Source organism: Marmota marmota, unplaced genomic scaffold (genome assembly GCF_001458135.2).
Source record: "Marmota marmota marmota unplaced genomic scaffold, marMar, whole genome shotgun sequence".
NCBI classification, from domain to species: domain Eukaryota; kingdom Metazoa; phylum Chordata; class Mammalia; order Rodentia; family Sciuridae; genus Marmota; species Marmota marmota.
Genome location: NW_026000022.1, coordinates 4,092,397 through 4,098,121, shown reverse-complemented (window position 1 = coordinate 4,098,121; position 5,725 = coordinate 4,092,397).

Sequence of the window (5,725 nt, the reverse complement as noted above, 5' to 3'; positions counted from 1 at the left end):
CCCCCCCCCCCCCCCCCCACACTTTCCATATATGAGAGAAAGCATGCAATACTTATCTTTCTGTGTCAGGGTTATTTCAGTTAACACAATGTTGCTGTGGTTCTATATATTTTCCTGAAAATGACATGATTTTAGTCATCTTTATGGCTGAACAATGCCCATTTTGTGTGTGTGTATGTGTGTGTGTACACCATATTTTCTTTTTCCATTTATCTGTTGATGATCACCTAGACTGATTGCATATCTGATAAAAGTTTCTTCTCAGAAATACCTGTAAACCCATGTTTATTGTGAATAGTGCCACAATAAACATGGGTTTACAGGTATCTCTTTTGTATGCTGACTTCACTTTCTTCAGGTATATACCCAGAAGTGGTTTAGTTGGTTTATATTTATCTCATCTTAGTTTTTTGAGGAATCTTCATACTCTTTCCAAAGTGACTGTGCTAATTTACATTCCCACCAACAGTGTATAAGGGTTCCTTTATCTCCATATCCTCTCCAATGTTTTTTTTATTTTGTTGATAGTAGCCATTCCAAGATGGAATTTCAATGTAGTATAGATTTGTATTTTCTCATTAGCTAAAGATGTTGAGCTTTTTTTTTTTTTTCATATTTTTGTTGGCCATTTGTTTGAGAGGACAACATATAGAATGGAAGATCTTTGCCAGCTATTCATCTAACAAAGGATTAATAACCAGAATATATAAAGAACTCAAAGAATGTAAAAACAGAATAACATAATTTCAATCAATGGACAAGGGACTTGATACTTCTTGGAATACTTTTTAGTGATTCAAGGGTAGCAGGAAAAACTTATAAGTTGTACACAAAAATAGATCAACTTGGCAACACAAGCCATAATTTTTGTTGGTCTCTAGTTTGACATATTACATTCATTTAAAAGTTGTTAATATATTACACTCAGCTTATATGTTCAAAAATAATATTTCCAACCCAAACATTTTATAAAATGGGATAATCTGCATTTTTTTTCTACAAAGACTTTGGACTTGAATGTGTATATTACATAACTGCATCTTAATTCCCACCAGACGTAATCTGCACGATAGACGCTTGTGGCTGATGGCTACCATCTTGCTAAAGGCCTTATAGACACTGCCATAGTCTTTTGTGGCAAATATTGTCAACATCATACTGAGCTCTTCAAAGTTAAACCTTCAGGGCATCATTCTAGAATTTATTAATGGAGGATCCAGGACTAGGACTTGGTTGGCTAATACCAGTGGCTGTCTTTTCTATATCTCAGTGCTTATGGGGTGGGGTGGGGTGGTTCTGATCTATTTCATTCATTCACATTTTCATTAAAAATGTGGATTTTAGAAAACCATTTTTTTCCCAACAAACTTTTGTTCTGGATGTATTAACAGAAACATGCAAAAATCTAAGGTGGGCAGAGGCATGATTTGCAGACTTCATTTTTCCCTATAAGGTGAACACAACACATTTTAACACTGATCTGTCTTTTACCAGGCTCTTCTTCATTTCTTCAAGGCTGCAGGGAATGTGGGTGTCCACCAAGGTGCCCCACATACAGTCCCAAGATGTATGGTCTAAACAGCCAGGTGCCCACTTTTCCTGAGAAAGGTGGTGTTTTAGACGGAAGGACCTGCCCACTGGGATGGCATTCGCCCAGGGACCCCTGAGTCACCTGGGAGAGCAAGTGAGGGCCTATCCTGTTGGGAAATGAAATTCTCAGAGACTTACATAGTTGTAGGGAAAATAAATACTGGTCCCTGCCATTGTATAAATGTGAAAGAAAGAATGGAGAAAACACCCACATGACAGAAACTGAGAAATGCCATGGGAGCTGGATAACGTGTCCTCACAGCTCATTTATATGTAACCTAGTCACTAACAAGATTCTGAATGTTGTTCTGAATCAACCTGTACAGTTCTAAAAGTTCAGATTATGACCTGGGAGTCTGGGTCAGAATCTCTCTGGTTGGTGTCAAAGGACAACTCTTGTCTTAATTCACACTCTTCCTGGTTTCTGGTGAGCTGGCTGCAGGTGTATCTTGCCATGATGCAATCTACCAGAAGTAATGCCTTCCTGTTATGTAGGCCTGAGCTCATCTTAGATGACCTTCCTCCAAAGTTGGATAATCAAGTTCAACTATTTGAGATTATTTTTTAACCAACATAAAACTGCACATGAGCCAGGCGTGGTGGCACACACCTATAATCCCAGTGACTCAAGAGGCTGAGGCAGGTGGATTGCAAGTTTGAGGTTAACCTCAGTAACTTGGTGAGAACCCGTCTCAAAAAAAAGGCACTGGGGGGGCTGGAGATGTGGCTCAATCGGTAGCGCGCTCGCCTGGCATGCGTGCGGCCCGGGTTCGATCCTCAGCACCACATACAAAGATGTTGTGTCCGCCAAGAACTAAAAAATAAATAAATATTAAAAAAAAAAAAAAGGCACTGGGGATGTGGCTCAGTGGTAAAGTGCCTCTGGTTTGGATCCTGAGTACGAAAAAGGGGGAAAAAAACATGAAATATCTGCATCCAAATAAGTGTCTCCTGATCTATATGCATAACGTCATTTATCTATTCAATAAATATTGACAAACTATGATGCTTTGTACAGGCCTCTGTGCATCACAACTGATGTTAACCATAAAAAGTGAGGGAAAAAGTTCTGATTTTAGCTCAGATTCATCCTGAGAAAAGAAGGAACAGTACATAGAGATCCTGAGGGAACACCAAGAAGGGTGCAATGCTAGGCTCAGGTGAGACAGACATTGTATAGGTGTGAACACATAGGTATTCAACCCTGGAGCATGCATCAGACTTCATTTTTCCCTATAAGGTGACTTTGTTAGAGCAGGTGACGGATTCCCCAGATGACTGATTCTCAAGGTCTAAAGTGGAACCCAGAAAATATGCATTTGTAACAAGTTTCCAGATGGTATTGACACTACTGGTCTGGAGACTGCACTTTGGTATCAAATGGAAATTGTTATTAAAAATAGGAAAATTGGGGCTTTGGATAATGCACTGAGAGAAGCATGTTATGAGGTAAGCTCAAGATCAGAGAGACAGAAAACTGGTGGGGAAGAGAAGTCAGGCCAGAGGGGAGAGAAGCTGACACGGAACCTGGTTTATTATTTTGTAATATGCACATTTATTGGTATGAGGTGTTTTACTCTTGCAGCTGGGAGAGATAGTAGGACAGCTCCTGTTGGTTCCCACCAGAGTAAATGACAAGTTTTCAGAACCAAAGCAAGTTTCCAGCCACTTGGAAGACATCTTCACAGCCAAGACTTCTGTTTAAGAAAATGGGCCACCTGGGGAAGTTTGGTAGGGAAAGGCAAAATAGGGTTCTGTTGTGGAATGACTTGTGTACCCCCACCAATATTAATTGAAGCCTTAATCCGCAATGTGACTGTACTTGGAGATAAGGGCTTTTAAAAAGTTGTTCTAATTAGTTGTACATTACAGTAGAATGAATTTTGATACATACATGGAGTATAAATTCTCATTCTTCTGGTTGTACATGATGTAGAATCACACCTGTCATGTAATCATATATGTACATAGGGTAATAATGTTCAATTCTTTCTACTATCCTTCCTATCCCCACACCCTCTACCTTCCTGTCACTCCCTTCTGCCTAGTCCAAAGTACCTCTATTCTTCCCTAATCTCCCCCCCACCACGCCCCTCATTGTAAATTAGTATCCACATATCAGAGAAAATATTCAGCCTTTGGTTTTTGGGGATTGGTTTATTTTGCTTAGCATGATATTCTCCAGCAGCATCCATCTATCTTCAAATGCTATAATTTCTTTAAGGCTGAATAATATTCCATTGTGTATATGCACATTTTTTAGTCCATTCATCTGAGGAAGGGCATCCAGGTAGGTTCCATAGCTTAGCTATTATGAATTGAGCTGCCGTAAACATTGATGTGACTGCATCACTATCATATGCTGATTTTAAGTCCTTTGGATATAGACCGAGGAGTGGGATAGCTGGGTCAAATGGTGGTTCCATTCCAAGTTTTCTGAGGAATCTCCATACTATTTCCCACAATGATTGCACCAATTTTGGCAAGGATGTGGGGAAAAGAAGACAGGAGTGTACCACACAAAGGGAAGTGAGAGAGGACACAGCAAGATGGCAGGTGACTGCAAGCCAGGGAGAGAGGGCTGAAGAGAAATCAACCTGCTGGCACCTTCCTCTTAGATTTACAGGCTCCACAACTGTAAAATAATGAATTTCTGTTGTTTTGGCCACCCTGTCTGTGGGACGTTGTTTTAGCAAGTAGAGCAGAATGATGGTGTCCAACCAAGGAGAGAGGGTGAGTTTCCTGAAGCTGGTGCAGGGGACGAGTTTGGGAGAAGGTTCTGCTGGTTGAGAACTGCCTCCAGGTGATAAGGCCTCTGAGGAGCTGGCATGTCGTGGGAAATATAATCACAGGAGGCAGAGCCTCAGGTCACAGAGCCCACGGATAAGAACAGTGAGCATCTCCTTGGGCCAAGGGCTCCAGGCCTACCGTCTATGTCCAGATGACTCCTAAGCCCCAAGGGTCCTAGTACAATCATACAGAGAAGTAGCCATCCGTCCAAAACTGCACGGATTGGATGTGTCAACATTTTAACCAGTGGTGGCTTGGAGCTAGTTGGCTTCAGTTTCTGAAAATAATGTCTATTTCTTGCATTGACTATTGTGGAGCAAATCTAGATCAAGTGCACAATTTGTAAATAAGTAATGGGCTAAGTTTATAACACTTTAAAATATAGTGGAAGAATTTAGGTATATGTGAAAATAGTAGAAGAATGGACTTGTTTCTATCACCCTGTTCAGTTATCACCACCTGTGGCTAACCATTTGATTTATTCTCTCACCCCTCGTCCCTCATGGATTAGTTTGAAGCAATCCCTAGATATTACAACAGTTTATCCATGAATGTTTCAGTATCCTTTCCAAATTCACTAAAATTATCACATCAAAATCTAATGAAAGTTTTATTTTATCAAATATTCAGTTTTCAAATGTCCCTGGTTGTCTCATAGTGTTTTTGAAAAACAGTGTATTTGAGTCAAGATCTAAATGAAAGTAACACATTGAGGGCGGTTGGTAGGTCCCCTCTCTTTGAAAAGTCAGGATTACCAGTGCTCAAGTGGTCTCAAGCTTTGGTCAGCAGCAGCCTCTTCACACTGGATGCTGGGTATTTTAGATATGATGGTAGTGGTCTTTGGTAGTTTTCTTGCCTTCTGGTGTGATAAGTTTCTAAGTTCTTTTTGTTCATTTCCCACCCCAAACCCTGGAATCAGCTATTTCTCTAGGACTCTGGGTTTAGAGTGGTTATACCACCAGCTTGGTAAATATTTCATTTTGTCTTAGATTTTTATGGGTTGCTTTTCAATTTAATTTTGTTTTATAATTATATAAAATATTATCTTAAGTCAAATCTGCAGAAGAAAATCTAGCCAAAGTTCCAGTTTCCCTCCCTTCTCCACCAGTGTCTTCCTTACCTCGGCAAGTAACTATTCTTCATTTTCAACTTATCTTTCCAATTTAAAAGAACATATAAACAAATGAGTTTGTATTTTTCTATTCTTTTGCTGACCTCACTTACCCCCTTCTTTCTTATCTCATTAATAATGGCCCAGAGATCACTCCATAGCCTCTTAAAGATACTTTACATTTCTTTTAAAAACAGCTTTATTGGGAGCTGGGGTTGTGGCTCAATGGTAGAG